Here is an 18,745-nt window from a genome sequence, read left to right on the forward strand (position 1 = left end):
CTTTGCTGGGATCTGTCCAGTGCTCTCCTTCACGTTGTGCCAGTGGCTAAAGCCTCCCTACCTAATTTTCTACTTGCTGGGTGGTGCTTACAGCGGTAGCAGGCAGGCAGAGAGGCGCCCTCCTTCATCCCCCATCCTTGCATCTTACCAGTCTGGTGGAATACTGCGCCACTCTTCATACTAGAAGATATTAGCCTGCACTCCCGCGATGGGGCCGCCTCCCCGCTCCTCCACAACCATGTCAACACAGCGGAGGGAGTGGGCCCCCTGTCAATCTTGATCTTGTGGCAGCCCCAGTACAAAGCAGCCATCCTTTCACTGGCCACAACACTGCACAGATAAGGGGATTGATTTCAGGCACACATAACAGCGGCAGTCACTGGGAGAGACGCCCTGACTCCAAGCCCGGAGTAAAGGAATCATCAGGGGCCTCCTACGGGTCCTCACGGGGCCTTAGTCACTGACATAAGCCCAGAGTGGGCGCAGATCACCTCCACTGGGTGACGTCAGGACAGTTGAGAGGTCCACCTGAACGTGGAACCAAGGAGGAGGGACTGTCCTCTTGCAGGGGGCGACCATTCCCCACGAACCCCTAAGAACCAGAGAAGGTCACAGTATAGGTCTTGGGGTGAGCCTGCAGCCCTCCGGTTGAGAGGACCTGAGATCTGACCTGGACACCTCAACGAGCACAGTACACTATCCGACCTCTACCTGTAAACCATCCAGACCAATACCCCACGGGGTCCGTTTGGGCCTACAATCACTCAGCCCACTGAAACCTACTGTAATCCATTACAGCCACTGTCTACCACTTACCCTTAGCAGACACATAGTCTTACTGCCTGTGGCCCGCAAGATCCCTTCTATTTCCACCGCCCATTGGGTTGCTGGGATACCATAGCAAGTTCTGCTGCTGGTCCACGCGTTCAAAGAGACATACGGGCTGAAGCTCATGTCCCAAATTGCCTAGAACTGTGTTGAGATCTGCCCTCATCAGCAGCCTGGTTCCGAGGAATCGTCCTGAACATACTCTTACTAGCGGCAGCCGGGAACCACACCAGAACGTCACAAGATCGGCGTCCCACTGCTCCTCTTGTAAGGCTGGCGCCATCTGACCGAAGTAAAATCTCCCCCCAGACCTCAACAGCACGCGTCATAGACATATCTGCATAGACCCCCAATCAATCTATCCTAACCCCTTGCTCCCGTACTGCTGGCGCTCCAGGCGGACTTGTCGAGCGCTAGTGGTTAGCGGGGAACCTGAGGAGGTGAATTCCAGCAGCCACGCAGCTTCAAGGACAACCGGTATGACCCGCTTAGCGAGAGTATAGCTGCGCCCCGACGACCGCTGCGGTCTAGCTATACATACACAAGGAATCACCGAAACTGTGCCTTACCGACAGGACCGGCACCCTAATTCTCAATCCTACAACGTGAGAAACTAGGTCCATGGGCCACAACACCCCCCGAAGTCACTACAACTTCCGTAAGCAAAGGCGACATTAAGGCACTCCAACGACCCAGAGAACGCAACAAAAAATCACAAGAACAGCCAGGTAGCACGTTACGGCTCTAAGAGCTCTAAGCGGTGAAGGAAGCATACGCTTGGATTCAAGGAGCCATCCCCCTTGAATTCCGAGTAGCACGGTATGCCCCCGACGGATTAGCCCTGATGCCGGGAGTCAGAGGAAGAACTGGACAGTCAAAACCAAGAATCCAAGCCAAAACTCAAGTGGGCCAAGTTGAAAAGTGCTGGGGTCAGAGTCGACGAGAGGAGAGTCAGTCACCCCCCCCCCCCACTACTGGTTGACCATACAGCAGAAACAATATCATCCACAATGTCGTCAGATAAGGAAGAACTCCTGAACTGTCTGAAGGGGATGGAAGCCCGACTCACAAACTCATTCCACAACCAGCTGGAACAGATGAAAGAAGAATTGAAATCCTCCCTCCAGGAAGTAAGCAGAGAAATGACGGACCTGGGAAACAGAGTAGATACAGTCAAAAATGGCTTATCAACTGTTGCAGAAGAATCTAACCAGAACAGTATCCTCCTGAAACAGCTGGCTACCGCAACAACCAACTTAGAACTACAAGCAGAAGACCTTGAAAACCGCTTAAGACGATCCAACATCAGAGTCAAAGGCCTCCCCGAAACAATCCAGGACTGGGACCTTAAAGATACAATGCAACTGTGCTTCAGCAGTCTTCTGCCGGAAACCCAATCAGACCAAATCGGCTTTGATCGTATACATCGAGTAGGCCAAAAACGGAATGACCCGGGTGCAAGACCCAGAGATGTGCTAATAGCAGTAACGTCCTACGGTCAGAAAGAAGAAATACTGAGAGCAGCAAGATTCCACAATGACCTCACAATCAATAGTTCCCATATTCAACTGTATCAAGACCTGGCACTCATCACGCTCCGCAAAAGAATGATGCAGCCAATTACAAAGGTACTACAAGCAAAACAGATACGATATAGATGGACTCACCCATTCGGCCTCTCATTTATGTGGGAGGGTAAACAGCAGAAGATTACCACTTGTGAGGAGGGCGGTGCAATCATGCAGCTAGAAGAAGTCCAGAAACGTCCGATCGCCCGTACACATCCCAATTCCCAAGACACTGCGAGTAAACCATGGGAATGGTCAATTGAGAAAAAGCGTAAACCAAAAAAAAACAGAGAAGCCCAAAATCCAGCAACAGAGCCAAGAATAACAAGATGCGGAAGGACGCTCGAAGAAGCGGCTAACCAGGGAATGTACAGCAGCAGAACAATGATGGAGGTTTACAATACATCAAAACACACAAAACCTACACAGAAAAGAGGGAACAGCACACCCAAAAGGTGGGAGCTGAGAGGGAGAACTGGAAGGCTGAGAGTAGAAAAAAACGTATCAAAAACTACAGCATCCGCAAGAACCCGAGCCATGGGGCACCAAAAAGTAAACATGGAGGGCACAGACACAACTGAATCCCAGCTTGTAACAGCGCAACCCCTCCTAAACCAAAATGGCTGAGTCAAGAGTCATATCTCTGAATGTACAGGGCCTCAACTCACCAATAAAACGCTGACCGATACTAGACAGGCTGAAATCAATGCAGACGGCGATTGGGCTCCTGCAGGAGACACACCTCCTCCCCAAAGACGAAAAGCGCATGTCCAGTCGGTCCTTTCCACAACATTATTTTGCTTCAAGTAGTGAGAAAAAAAGAGGAGTGGCTATACTAATTGGGAAGGCCCCAGACTTTAAAAAACTACAAACTTGCAAAGACAAAGAAGGAAGATACTTGGGGCTTAAAGAGCTGCTAAAAGGAAAATTGTATACAATCATAGCAATTTACGCTCCAAATAACCGCCAAGATGTGTTCATAACGGATCTGCTGGGCAGACTCGGCAGCTGGTGTGAGGGCCAACTGATAGTAGGTGGGGACTTCAACTGCGTTATGGACCCAGTGCTGGATAAGACTCTTCCACCAACTACCACTGATCAGAAAAACAGACAAGCCCTGGGCCGGTTCTACAGAGAATTAGGAGTGATTGAAACTTGCTGATTCTTCCATGGTGATAGGAGAGAGTACACCCACTACTCGGCGGTTCACCTCGGTTACTCCAGGATAGATATGATCCTAGTATCCACATCATTAGTTCTGCAAATAACGGAAGTAGAAATTGGAGTGGAATATCATTCAGACCATGCACCAGTGATGGTGGGTGTGGACTGGGGAGTGGAAGGGAACAGAGTTAAACCACCTTGGAGATTAAACGAAATTCTCCTAAAAGACATTGCACTAAGAGCCCATATGGAGACCGCCATCAACAACTACTTTACAGAAAACGATAACGGGGAAACGACCTGGGGGGTAATATGGGACGCAGGAAAATCAGTGATCTGGGGAGAATTCATGTCACAAGCAGCGGCATACCACCGCGAAATAGCACTAGTGACAAACCAACTAGAAAAAGAGGTGAAAACTGCAGAAGCCCAACACAAGACTCGGGGCTCAAGGAAAACCTTAAGAGCACTACGGAAAACCAGAGCTCAACTGGAGAACCACACGGCGGACCAGGTGGCCCAGTCGCTGCAAAAAACAAAACAATCCACTACATACATGGAGGCAAGGCTAATCGATTCCAGGCAGCAAAACTGAGAAAACAAAAAACCCGGAACTACATAGTACATCTAAATGACTCCCATGGGAAACCTCACACAGCAGAGCTAGAAAAAAAAGAAATAAGGAAACGATTTCACACGGAACTATTAAAGGGGGAAAATCTAGACTCAGAACATCAACTCAACTATATCAACTCTCTCCAGCTGCCCCAAATTGCAGAGAAAGACAGAACCAATCTTGGCAAACCAATTACGGCCCAAGAAATCAGCGACGCTATCACAGCACTACCAGCAAATAAGACTCCAGGTCCAGACGGTTTTGGCAATGGCTATTACAAAACATTTCGTACACAATTGCTAGGCCCGCTGTCAAAACTATTCAATACAATTAGAGAAGAGGGGAAGGTCACGCAAGATATGGGGAAGTCCATAACTATACTACCGCTTAAGCCAGGCAAAGATCCCAAAAACTGTGCAAGCCATAGGCCTATAGCACTGCTGAACTCAGATGTAAAAATCTACATGAAAATTTTAGTAGCTCGTCTAATGGAAATCCTTCCAAACATAATACAGGATGACCAAGCAGGGTTCATTGCCGATAGATGCACACAAGACAACGTCAGAAGGGCAGTAGACGTCAGACGCTGGGCGACGTACACAACAATCATTTGCAGTAGCGGCTCTGAATGCCACCCGGGCCTTCGACAGCATGGACTGGGGCTATCTGAGTTTGATTTTGGAGCGGTTTGGTTGCGGTCCAGAATTTACGAAAATGGTCCTCGCCAACTACCGACACCCATCGACAAGCTTCAGGATCAATGGTCAAGGCACAGAATTCGTGGAGATTGGAAGGGGCACACGACAGGGCTGCCCTCTCTCTCCCCTAATTTTTGCAATGGCAATGGAACCATGTGCAATGCAGATCCGCCAGGACGTCAGTATCAAGGGAGTTACAATAGGTCAGGAAACCCACAGAATAGCCCTATATGTGGACAACATCATGCTCTTCATGGGAGACCCAAGAAATACAATGCCCAGAGCCATGGCCCAGTTGGAGGGATGCAGACAAGTCTCGGGGTTCTCCATAAACTTCTCCAAATCAAAAGCTATGAACATAACGGCAAGGAGAGAGGATGTCGAGACTCTGGCGAGATCATGCCCGATGCCCTGGGTTGAAAGAAAACTGGAATATTTAGGAATTCACCTCGCCAGCGATCCACGCAAACTATATCAGACAAACATAACACCGCTGTGGAAACAATTACAGGAAGACATGCGCAGATGGGATTCCCAGGAGCTGTCATGGTTCGCTCGCATCACAGTGGTCAAAATGACCATTCTCCCCCGCCTCCTCTATGTAGTAAGCTCACTGCCAGTGCCAATACCACCAGCCAAGATCCGGGAGCTGCAGAACACGGTATTCAAATTCATATGGCATAATAAGAAACCTAGAATCCAGAAACGAATCCTAATGCGCTCCCCACATATGGGTGGTCCGGGAGTTCCAGAAATGGACAGATACATTATGGCGGCACAATTAGCGCCAATGCTGAGATGGGCGAAACCAAAAGAACATAAAGGATGGTGCACAATCGAACAAACAGTCTCAACCGTCCCCCTAATAGCCCTTCTGAGCCTGAGCAAAGAAAACCGAAACAACAGAGAATCCTTACTAGAAATGACAAAATGGTCTCTACTAAGTTGGGACAAAGCCCAGAAAAAGAAACACATTCCTGGTGGAATGGGTCCATATACGCCACTGATGGGCAACCCAGATTTCACTTCGGGTCTTCAGCGTGGATATAGGGTGAGCTGGGCAGGGGCAGAAACGACGCACCTGAAAGACATGTACAAAGACGGCGCTCCATTGCTCTTCACAGATTGCCAGTTGAAATTCAATATAGGTGAAAATGAACGCTATAGATATGCGCAAATTAGACACTGGGTTACTCACGCAATGGTGAAAAAGGCGGGCATGAGAACACCATCAGGCCTAGAACTGTCGCTTCAAGAAGGCAACACAGCAAAGGGGTTCTCTAGACTCTACAAACTCCTCTCCAACGACCAGCCAACCGACCATCTTGCATACAAAATGAATTGGGAAAGAGATATGCAAGAGTCACTAACGGAGGAGGAATGGTACCAAATATGGGCGCGTGCACACAGCACCTCCAGATGCACTACAATAAAGGAATCTGGGGGCGTGGCTTGGGCAGCCATGGAGTAGGACGTGCTTCCCGTGTAGCTCCGGAGGATCCGACAGATGATCCGTACAAACTACCTTTGAAAGTGCGCCATTAGTTCCAGAATCGACCACACACGCATGGGAATGGATGCTTCGCTCATTGTATGAAGATCGAGAAAATCGTAAGTGGGAGTCTGGAGGAATTGCTCGATGAACGACGGCGGCTGTTCGGTCCATTGTCACACAAGATGGCCGACAACAAAAGAAACTAAACTAGGGTACCCGAGGAGGATGAATAGAGGCGGCGGCCACGGAGAAAGGACGACAATGGCGAGATGAAGGCGGAACGAAACCCCTGGGGGCTGTAGGCCTTGAGTCGTGAAAGCCTGGGTGCTGGCCGTACGGCAGGGGCCCGAGGGCAGCAGAGGTGTGAAAATGCAGGCCGCACCACGACCAGCACGAGAAGCGCTCGCTCGGCATTGAACTAGTAGCGGCGAGAGGAGGTGGAGGTTGCGACTGCTTGGAGACCCCCGCGACAGTCGGTAAAGAGCGGAAAGTACAGTTGGGGAGACACTCGGTCGTTGAATCGTGATAGGGAGACCCAACGTAAACCGAAAATGGCGGCACGAGGGGCCGTGGGCAAGAATAAGACCAAACAACCCACGATGGACATTTTTGCGAAAGCACAACCATCTCCTGCGGCCACCGCAACCAAAGGCCCGATGGCACAGGCTGAGGCCCCGACAGCGGCTGATAACCATCAGATTCTGGAAGCCATTACGGAGCTGAAGGAATCTTGGGGGGTTGCGATGATGGACCTACGTACTTCCCTGGAAGCTAAAATTGAAGCAGTGGGCATCGAAGTCTCCCTGCTGAGACAAGACGTCAGGGGACTGGCGGAACGCACAAGCAGCCTGGAGGGCGTGGTGAAATCTAACACAGACACCAGCACCAACAATACAAAGGAGATCCATGTCCTCAAGCAACAGGTGGCCAACTTGGAGTTAAGAGCAGAAGAAGCAGAGGGGAGAGCGAGGAGAAACAACATTCGCGTGGTGGGTTTGCCGGAAGGCGAGGAGGGCCAGGACCCGACTGATTACATCGAGAAATTACTCCTACAAGGAATCGGGGCCGGTACACTCTCACAGGGATTTGCGGTTGAGCGTGCACATAGAACCCTCATGCGGAAGCTGAGACCTGGGGCCCCTCCACGTGCCATAATTGCCAAAATACTGAACTACAAAGATCGGGAAAAAATATTGGAGTATTTTCAGAAAGGTGGAACAATCGAGAGGGCCTTGAGCACTATCACGGCATACCCCGATTACACTATGCTGGTCCAAAGGCAGCGGTACAGCTATGTAACTATCAAACGGAGGCTGCGGGCGGCTGGGATAAAATATATGCTGCTGTACCCTGCGAAATTGAAGGTCGTGTATAAGAGCAAAATGCATTTTTTTGACACTCCAGAAGAAGCGACAGCGTGGTTGGATCTGCAGGGCTGCCCGGATCAAGACACGAAGGAGACAAAAAATGGATGTGAAAAGTGACTCAGACACGGTATGCATTTTGCTATGGCGGCGAGTGAACATCCCGGGGATGGCTGAAAACGATGGGCCTGGCTGTAGGAGGCTGATATTCGATAACATATTGCGGATTGTGAGAGACTTGATGGACATGAATATAGTGGCGGTTACATATATTTAAACTGTAAAGCAATGTGTAGTTCTTTGATGTGCTATTGGAGCGGCAGGGCGGTAGCACCCTACCCCCCGAATTGTAGTTGTAGTTATAGTAGGTTGGCCACTAGGGCGGCCTCACCCTGCGGAGCTTCGAGTACAGGCGAAAGCCGGAAAGAGCTAGATGCGGGGGAGCCTGAGATCCAGGGATGGAGCTGGGCAACAGTTGGGGGGGGGAAGAGTGTTGGGGAAGGGATGGGAGGCAGGGGGGAGAGGGAACGGGAATTTGGTGTGTTTTTGGTTAACAGGATTTTAGAAGGGGATGCGAGCCTATATAGATTGGAATGGAACTCAAGGTTACACTGCACCTGGGAGGGAGGGAAGGGGATCATACCAGGCCATGGGGGACCTTAAAATACTCACATGGAATGTGCGGGGGCTTAATAGCTACTTAAAAAGGAACAAAGTTATGCTGTATCTGCGTAGGCAGAAAATAAATATTGCATTGCTACAGGAAACCCACCTTACACGGGAGAGGATGGACACGGTTGCGGGAAAGTGGAAGGGGGTGTTGGTGGGCTCTTCGTACTCGGCCTAAGAGTACTTATATGGGTGGCGCCACATGTCCCGTTTCAGCGGTTGCAAGTGGTGGCTGAGACAGACGGGAGGATGGTTATGCTGAGGGGATTGGTAGAGAATAGGGAGATAAGTATTGTTAACACGTACGCCCCGAACCAGAACACGGCGGCGTACATTAGGACACTGAGTGCGAACCTGAGCGTGTGTGTGGGAAGCGCAGTGATCTGGGGAGGGGACCTCAACTGTGTATTGAACCCGAAGGTGGACAGATCGGACGGGAAATTGGATATACCAGCCCCTGCAGCCAGGGCGCTACAGACACTGCTTGATGACTTTGGGTTGGAAGATGCATGGAGAGTGTGGCACCCTGAGGAAAGGCAATATTCACATTATTCTGCCCCACAGCAGTTATCAACAAGGTTGGATTATGTCTTTGCATCACCTGAAATGATCGCGGAGATTGCGCACATAGAGTACAGGGACAGGGTCCTCTCGGACCACTCGACCCTGATTCTTGCATGGCAATACTGCCCCCCGAGGGCGAAGATCCCGAGATGGCGCCTACAATCGGAGGCGTTGAGAGACCCCTTCTTTAGAGAGGATTTACGGGAAGAGATAGTAAACTATTTCGAAACCAATACTGGGAGTGTGGACTCGGCGGGGACACTATGGGAGGCCTTTAAAGTTGTTATGAGGGGGGCGGCCATGGCGAAATCCAAAGGCCTACAGGGTGGAGTTTCAACTGAACTGAGGGAGACGGAAGCTAAATTGGAAGATGCCTTAAAAGCCGGTGACCATACAGCGGAGAAGCTAGATCTGATACTTAAGCTGCAGCAAAAATGTGCAGACTACTGGGAGAGGTTGTGCAACCTTAATTATAAAAGGTACATAGAGAGACAGCATGCGGGAGGTGACAAACCGGGGAGACTTTTGGCGTGGTTATATAAGAGCGAGACCCCCAGAGCCACAATCAGAACTATAGAGAGGGAAGATGGTAGCGTAGAGGACACCCAGGAGGGAGTTAATCAAGCGTTTGTGGATTATTATAAAGTGTTATATGGGGAAGACGGGGAAAGTAGCCGGATAATGATAGAAGAAACGCTTGAGGATATGGGGCTGCCCAAGATAAGTGAGGAAGAAAGAGAGGAATTGGACTCCCCGATCACCCTGGAAGAACTGAGGGAGGTGGTGAGGCAGTTGCCTACTAGTAAGACCCCAGGGACAGATGGGCTCCCAAGCGAATTTTACAAGGTATATATAGAAGAGGTCCTCCCCCCGCTGCTAGAAATGATAAACGAGGCGTTCGAGACGGGCCGCTTACCGGAGTCACTAAGAGAGGCTGTTATAGTACCTCTCCCTGAACCAAATAAACCAGGGCGCAGCTGTGGTTCCTTCAGACCTGTGTCACTGTTAAACCAGGACGGCAAGATATTAACTGTGGTCTTGGCGAACAGACTGAAAAGGGTCATTGGTAAGCTAATACATCCGGATCAAACAGGCTATGTCCCCCATAGAAACATCACCAACAATCATAGGCGACTTCAGAGGATCATTGAGTTTGGCAGCGGAAGTGAGGAGGAAATGGCAATCGTGTCCTTGGATGCGATCAAGGCCTTCGACTCCTTCAAGTGGCCGTGGCTGCTGGCGGCCCTGAAACACTATGGGTTGGGGCCTGGCTATGTAAGGTGGGCGAAGATTTTGTATAGTGAACCGCTGGCCAGAGTAAAGACGGGTTCTGTGATATCAGAGAGGTGGCAGCTTAGTAGGGGTACTAGACAAGGATTCCCATGGTCTCCTATGCTTTACATACTGGCCCTGGAGCCTCTCGCGATCTATCTGAGGCAGCAATATGACACCATAGGCATCGAGGTGAATGGGGAGCGGTATTTGGTCTCCCTATATGCGGACGACATGTTGCTGTATGTGCGCTATCCGGAGGAGAACCTCCAGTACATTTTGGAAGTGCTTGGGAGATACGCTGTGCTATCAGGCATAGCGGTGAACCCCCAGAAGTCTAGTCTGTTCCCATTGGTGGGGTATATAGGGGTTCCAGCGGAGAGGTTACCAGTTTTACAGGTACCGTGGGCGGTTAGTACTTTTCGGTACCTGGGGATAGATATATATCACACCGTGGAGGAGGAGCATAGGTGTAATACAGAGATGGCAATCCAAAAAATTGAGAAATCCATGCGGTTTTGGGCGAAGCTGCCTTTGGCGATGATGGGGCGGGGAGCGATGCTAAAGATGGTGGTCCTGCCGAGGCTCCTACATTACTTTGGGAATATTCCGTACCTGATTCCTAAAGGGTTCTTTACCAAACTGAATAGCATGTGTAGGGACTTTCTGTGGCATGGCACGCGAAACAGAGTGGCGTAATGGAAGCTTCAGAACTTCCATGACAAAGGGGGAATAAAGCTACCCAATTACGAGGCGTACTATGTGGCGAGCCAGTTGCAGTATGTTTCCAAATGGCTATCTGATGAAGAGACCTCCGAGCTTAAGCTGTTTGGGCGGGATTGTGCACCTTTTTATTTGAAAGAAGTTATGTGAGCACCCAGGGCAGAGATGGTGGGGCGCCCTAAAATGATGCTGCTGGGGTGGAAGGTGTGGCGCAGGGCATGCCAATTGATGGGGAACCCGTCCCCATGCTCGCCGCAGATGCCATTGGTTGTATTGACAGGGGCAGACGCTGAGCTGCGATTGATACTCCGGACCCACTGGGAGCCGGCTGGGGTGGCAACGATGGGGGATATTTGGCAGGGGGGCTCTTGTGTCACTTTTGAGGGGCTGCGGGAGGAGGCTGGGTTGCACGAAGGCCAGTACATTACGTGTCACAGAATGGTACAGAGGATTAAGAGAACGTGGCCCGAAACTGTGCTGAGGAAGAACTGGATGACACCATAGACGTGATATATGATATAGCTGAGGGGGGCCATGAGGTTTCCAGGCTGTATGAGATGTTGATGTCCAAACTGGGGAAGGAGGTCACGCAGCTAAGAATGGACTGGGAAACGGAGGTCGGGGCCCAAACGGGAGATGTGATGTGGGAACGGGTGCAAAGGTATCATAAGAGGGTGTCTAGAAACGCGAGGCTGAAACAGATACAGCTTTACATAACACACAGGGCTTATATGACGCCTTGGAGGATATCGAGGTTCGAGAATGCAGGTCGGCAAGCATGCCCCAAGTGCGACGAAGAGAACCCGGGCATAGTGCATATGTTTTGGTCATGCCCGATCATAGAGAGGTTCTGGAGGGGAGTAAAAGAGAAACTAGAAGGAAGAGGGGTCAAGATAGTAGTGGATACGGTGTGGGCCTGTCTGCTGGGGGGGTTCCCCAGACCACGGAAACTCAGGCATGTAAGCAAACTAAGGGACCTGGCATATGTGCTTGCAAAGAGAAGGATTGCCATGGGGTGGAAGTCATGCCATGTGCCGAGGATAGAGGTGTGGTGGAAAGACTTGCAAAAATGGGCAGAAGCCGAAACCATTGCATGGCAAGAAGCGTGTAGCAACGGGGGGTGGGGGGAGTAGAATGAGTCCCTGATGGCCTCGAAATCACTGATAGCCGGACTGTTTGGGTCATTAGATGACCCGACTGAACCTGTTGAGGAGGAGACCGAACCACAGGGTGTGGAATCTGATGGTTCAATGTAACAGACTCGCAAGGGGGGTGGGGTAGTGGGAGTAGTGGTTAGGAATTTCAAAAAAGTGTAATGGAACTGTTGAAACATGCACTGTTTGTTTGGTTGTATTGTTTGTTTGGAAAATTAATAAAAACTTTTCATTAAAAAATAAATAAATAAAGGAATTTGCGTACAAATTGTGCCTTAGATGGTATATGACCCCGAACCGCATCCACAAAATGACAAAGTCTTACTCACCAAACTGTTGGAGGAACTGCGGGGAGAAGGGAGACTTGTTCCACATGTGGTGGACGTGTCCTAAGGCAGTCGCCTAGTGGAAGGAAATACTAAGCTACATAAAAGACATTTTAGGAGTGGACCTGCCGAGATCTCCGAAGACAATTCTCCTAGGAGTCCCGATAGAAGGGAAATACGCAATGTCGGGAGCAACAGGCAAACTTAATCACCCATCTATTATCAGCAGCCAGAATGACACTTGCACAAAATTGGAAAAACAAAGAAGGTCCAATTTCAGCATGCCGGTGGGTTAAGATCTGGGGGGTGATGGCTATGGAGAAGATATGCGCCATCAGCACTGGTAAATACCTAAGATTCCTAACTATATGCAATCCATTTTATAACATATACGGGACAGAGAAGCTCATTTCTTTAAAGCCCGCCTGCTCCGAAATACACATGTAACATGAACCCCCTCAAAACGAAGATAATGAGATGCTGAGGTTAAGAAGGGGAAGAAAACTTCAAAAGTTTAGAATCTGAAATGTAAAACAACACTTACAGTTGGGGGGAGAGGATCCTATAGAGGTTAAGAGGTTAATAAAAAGAAGTGGGTGAGGGGGGAGGAGGGAGGGAGTGAACTGAGGGGAGAACTGAGGTAAAGCGTATCCTAGCAATCTGAAAGACACAAACAGGTATAAATGTAGAGCATAGGAGTTTAATGTTGTCAAATGCTATGTTGTAATTGCTTACATGCTTTCGAACCAAAAATAAACATGGTTAAAAAAAAAAAGACATATTAGTCTGCGTGACAAAAACCTTCAAAAAGGCTTAGTTATACAGGTAATTCATTTTGTATAGAGAACATCTTCCATGTAATGATATTCGGTATAAAGTTTTATGCTTATCTGGGACAGTCTGCAGTCGCTAGACTGTCAAACTCGACATGTTTCAGTCCTCAACTTTTATTCGGGGACTTTCTTCAGGAGCAGTGTCACGTTATTAAAAATCTCATAAAAAAGATTAGATAGATCTCCGTAAATGAAGTCATTATCTTATTGGGGTCTTCGTAACTGTTGATAGAAGAAAATTAAAAATCAGGACAAAGTACTTAATACTCAAATTCCTATGCCTTCATATTAAGGTATGCTCAGAAAAGTAACCAATTACCTTTTCCAGCTTATGGGATGGGTCCTTCTATAGATGCCAAAAATCCTCAGTAAATCAGGAAATGGCACGTTTTCATATGGATTTGTAGTAAGCCTGTCAATGAATATATCAATTAGACTCTAGGACTCCATATTGTGACTCACATGCTAGACACTGACAAATAAAGTACATTGCCTCTCACATTTATTACCTGAAAAGGTTGACTTCCTCTTACAGGTCTCTCTTAAGGTCTCATCAAAAACAGTATCCCAATTTCAAATTGGTCGATTTCCAGAAAATGCCTGTTCAAAAAAGCACCAAAGATTCAGATTGCTGTCTAACCCTCGATTTTAAATGACAGGCGGCTATTAAATATGGGCGCACAGGGTTAAACCCCTAGCTCTAAGATTATCTCCCCTTACCATTTAGCTGGGCTTCAGACTTTGCTCCACGATCGTGGTAAAGAGTCCAAAATCATTCCTCACTAGCGGGTTGCTGGTGTTAGTAAAATACACTTGTTTGTAGCTTCCCAGATGGAAAAATAACTGTCTGAGAGAGAGAGAGAGAGAGAGAGAGAGAGAGAGAGAGAGAGAGAGAGAGAGAGAGAGAGAGAGAGAGAGAGAGAGAACAACAAAAGCTCACTATGATTCCCACGTGGTCCAAATGCCACATAACTTTGTTTATACTATGTTATTTTGTAGGTTAGCTTACCTGTTGCTTCAATTCAGGTTTTATCGGTGGCTTCTTATGATATAAATCCTGCCCAGTTTGTCCATCCGTGCGAAAATCGCTCAAGCGTTGTTTCCCGTGAGAGCCGACACCAATACTCTACTCGTCGTCTGTACCTGGCTCTCTGGGTCCTATTACTATTTCTACCCAAAGTATAGGGTCGATTCATAGACACTAAAAAGGGACTAAATCTAGCACCATATTTCAATACATTTATCATCGCCGGCAAACTCTAGCCCACGACTATGCTATGCCCTTTTCTCTAGCTCTTTATCTAGGAATGCGCTTCTTTTACTAACCTTCGGCAGAGTGTGCATAGTAATGAATAACTCCTCTTTCAGAATTCTGCCATCATGTAAACCCACTTAGTCCCCATGTACTAAACACTAAAAAGGGACTATTATTGATCGAGCACCTTTGCCATTCCTTTACCATTCTGCTGGGACCTAAACTCTTTTCGGAATCCTCTTAGAGTTGAGAGCCCCCTGTGGGTTTTTTCAATCATGAAAAGCAAGCCTGAATGAAATGAGCATATTTCGCGTTGCTGTCACTTTCCAATGCTCGCCAGAGTCCCTTTCCTTTTTGTAAAATTATTTTTTAGGACTTGAGCCCTGTGGCGACAAACATATGATGCAGTCCCGGTAGAGCCCTGTCTGGCTGGCGATGTTTAGAAGTCTTTCGATGGAGTTTCGAACCTTGGAGTGGTGTGACCAACCATTCCTGACTACTGCTCGGTGCCCTGCCATCTGGAGTCCTTGGAGACATCCCTGGGCCATCCTGTGAACTGACCAACTCCAGTTTGGGCTACCATGTTAGAGACCTCTATGTTCCGGCACAAACATTTGGGGTTACTCAGCTTGTTCTACAAGAGTCCGACATGCAAAACTTTGGCATCCCAGCATCAACAGGACCCGAGATGGGAGGCTGACCCTGACTGCGACATCGGTGTCCCTTTCTGTCACTGCATCAGTGACTTTTGTCAAAACCGGCTTTCCGTCTGGGCAAGTGCCTAGAGAATTGCTGCCTCAGTGTGGTCTGCATATATCCACTGGAACAGGTTGCACCAGCTCCTGGACTTCTTGGACCGGAACAGACGACGGGAAACCAAACCTGAAGACCCTCCAATGACTTGCCAGGTCTGAGGAAAAAACACAGTATGGGGGTGAGTTACAACAGTACTTACCTGCACTCCTATCACCACCTATAAATGTTTTGAATACTTTTGAAAAGTTTTACTATTGTTTGGCTTTGGCAAAACGTGTTGCCGAAAGCCCTTCGAAAGTTGGGAACAGTCTTATTCATTAGAATTGGTCCTCTTCTGAATTTTTGAATCATTTTCCTCTTCACAAGAACCTCCTCCAAACTTTTTCCCAGATCCCAAAACCTCTGGAAAGGAACAAGTTACTTACCTGTAACTGTTGTTCTCCAGCATGGGTCTGGCATGGATTCACATGCTCATGAATATTCCCCGTCGTCAGGCTGGGAATCCTCGGTAAAGAAAAAATCAGTATCAGTTTCGTTTCTGATCTGTCTTTCGTAGTAGTAACCAATCACTGGTCTCTGGGTCATACTGACCACAGCCAATGACTGCCCTCTACCTAAGCCCCGCCTCTGGCAGCCATCTTCAGATTTGGTAGCACGTGAAGTGGCAGTATGACCAAGTGAAGAGCCGCAGAGGGGTAGGCGGGAGGGTTCGCATGCGAATCCATGCCAGACCCATGCTGGAGAACAACAGTTACAGGTAAGTAACTTGTTCCTTCTCCAGCATGGGGTCTGGCATGGATTCACATGCTCATGAATATAAGAATAAATAGCAGTACACACATGCACAACCACGGGGGGTGGCAAAAGGCTCAACATTAAGCAATACAAAAAACTCAACATTAAGCATCTCTTACCTCCTCACCAGGCTCACCTTAAGCGAACAGGTTGCGCAGCACTGCTTGGCCGACCCTGGACTCCTCCCTGGTATCCCGATGGACGCAGTAGAATCTTGTGAAGGTGTGCGTCGACCTCCACTTAGCAGCCCTGCAGATGTAAAGCAGGGGCACACCAGATAAGAACGCCGTAGTAGCAGAGATCCCTCTGGTCGAATGGGCTCTCGGACGGCCTGGCAGCGGTCGGTTAGCCAACCGGTGACAGTGCATGATGCAGCCGGAGAGCCATCTGGAAATAGAAGACTTCGAGAGAGCCTTCCCTTGATTCACAGGTCCAAAGTTCACAAACAGCTGTGATGTCCTCCGGAAACTCTTTGTGCGGTCCACATAGAACTTCAGCGCTCTAGCCACATCCAGCGAGTGCAAAGTCCTCGCGGCCGGCGACGAAATAGAAGGGAAGAAAACAGGTAACACCAAGGGCTCGTTAAGATGGAAGTCCGACGGCACCTTGGGCATAAAGGAGGGGTGCGTCCTAAGCACCACCCTCGAGGCATGGAAAGTCAAGTACGGTGCCTTGCAGGATAGAGCCTGGATCTCTCCCACTCGTCGTGCGGAGGTAATGGCCACCAGGAACGCAGTCTTCCACGACACAAACTTCATCGGTGCGGAGTGCATCGGCTCGAATGGGGGCCCCATGAGCCTGGTCAGCACCACGTTAAGTTCCCACGCCGGGGCCGGGGTCTTCACCGGCGGGAACGACCGGAACAGTCCTTTCATAAACTCTTTTACCAGTCGATGGGACCACAGGGACGTCCGTCCTGTGGTTCTGGTATATCTGGAGATCGCCACCAGATGAATCTTAATGGAGGCATGGGCTAGCCCAGCCTTTGCCAGCGATGGTAGGTACGGCAGCACTTGAGGGGATTGATCTTCTGTGCTCGGCACCAGATAGAGAACCTCTTCCACTTGTGACCGTAGCATTTGAGAGTCGAGGACGCCCTGGCCTTTGCAAGAACCTCTCTGCAATTGGCCGGTATATCGTAGCCTCCAAACTCTAGCGCTGCAGGAGCCAAGCCTGCAGGTTCAGAGACGCCGGGTCGTGGTGGAAGATGGCGCCTCCTTCTCTGGAGAGAAGGTCTGCGTCCGCCGACAGCTTGATGGGAGGGGACGTTGACAATCCAGAAGGTCCGGGAACCAGATCTGCCTCGGCCACGCCGGTGCGACGAGGATCATCCTGCACCGGGACCTCTTGAGCTGGCTGATGAGTCGAAGCAGCAACGGCAACGGAGGGAACGCATACAGGTATAGGCCGTCCCAGGGGAACGAGAACGCATCGCCCATGCTTCTCGGCTGGGGAAACCTGCTGGCGAACTTCTTGCACTTCGAGTTCGTCGCTGCTGCGAACATGTCGATTTGGGGTTTGGCCCATCGTCAGAAGAGTTGATCCACCTGATCCTGGCGCAGTTCCCACTCGTGACACGCGCGCAGCTCCCTGCTGAGCGAGTCGGCGATGGTGTTTCTTTCTCCTGCCAGGTGGAAGGGAACCAGGAACATCCCCTGGGCGACCGCCCAGTGCCACAGATCCTGTGCCTCCTTGGATAGGGCTGGGGATCTGGTGCCTCCCTGCTTCCGTATGTAAAACATTGTCGTGGTGTTGTCCGTGAAGATCCGCACCACCTTGCCCTTGAGCGACGGGAGGAACGATTTGAGAGCCCAGAACACGGCTCGGAGTTCCAGGACGTTGATGTGCAGGAGCCTCCCCTCCGGGAGCCAGAGGCCTCTTGCGTGGAGATCTCCGGTGTGGGCGCCCCAGCCTTCCAGGGAGGCGTCCGTCGTCACCGTCTCCTGGTACGCCGGCGTCTGAAAGTCCTTGCCCGCCGTGAGGTGCGCTTGAACGCCCCACCACTGAATCGCCCGCCGGAACACCTCGTTGAGGGGGACCCTGTCTTCGAAGGTGCCCGTCACCTGCCTCCAACAGGCGTTGAGAAATTCTTGAAGAGGGCGCATCCGTAGTCTGCAGAGACGCACCAGGTAGATGCAAGAGGACATCATCCCCAGGAGGGACTTGATGGACCTCACCCTGGCCACGTCCGTGGCAAGCAGGCGCTGCACTTTGCCTAGAATGGTCTTCATCCGTTCTTCCGACGGGACCGCCAGGCGCCTCACTGTATCGAGCTTCTCTCCCAGAAACAGGGCCACCTGCGACGGCACCAGGTGGGAATTTGGGTAGTTTATGGCGAATCCCAGTTCTGTGAGTAGCTGGACGGTCCTCGCAGTGTGTTCGACGGCGAGTTCCCTCGTCCTTGAGCGGATGAGGCAGTCGTCCAGGTAGGGGTAGACGTGAATCCCCTGCAGGCGCAGCCGCGCCGCCACTGGTGCTAGGCACTTGGTAAAGACCCTGGGGGCCGACTTCAATTCGAACGGCAGCGCTCTGAATTGGTAGTGGCGTCCCTGGACGACGAACCTGAGGAACTTTCGGTGACTTTTGAGGATGGGAACGTGGAAGTATGCATCCTCCAGGTCCAACGACGATAGAAAGTCGCCTTCCTCCAGCTGTCCCATTACGT

General features: G+C 50.0%; 1 protein-coding gene across 7 annotated transcripts in view; it reads right to left on the bottom strand.

Annotated features, from left to right (window-relative positions):
• Positions 1-18,745, bottom strand: part of TCAIM (T cell activation inhibitor, mitochondrial) — a 722,456-nt gene that overhangs the window by 533,961 nt on the left and 169,750 nt on the right. Inside the window, exon 1 of one of the 7 annotated variants that reach the window (XM_069648826.1) lies at positions 13,594-13,686. The exons of the other annotated variants lie outside the window; for them this stretch is intronic. The gene's annotated coding sequence lies outside the window, so the exon portion shown is untranslated. Of the gene's footprint in view, positions 1-13,593; positions 13,687-18,745 lie in introns of those variants that run through there. 7 annotated transcript variants of the gene reach the window in all.

Source organism: Ambystoma mexicanum, chromosome 2q, assembly GCF_040938575.1.
Source record: "Ambystoma mexicanum isolate Mex_15411 chromosome 2q, UKY_AmexF1_1, whole genome shotgun sequence".
In the NCBI taxonomy this organism is placed as follows: Eukaryota; Metazoa; Chordata; class Amphibia; order Caudata; family Ambystomatidae; genus Ambystoma; species Ambystoma mexicanum.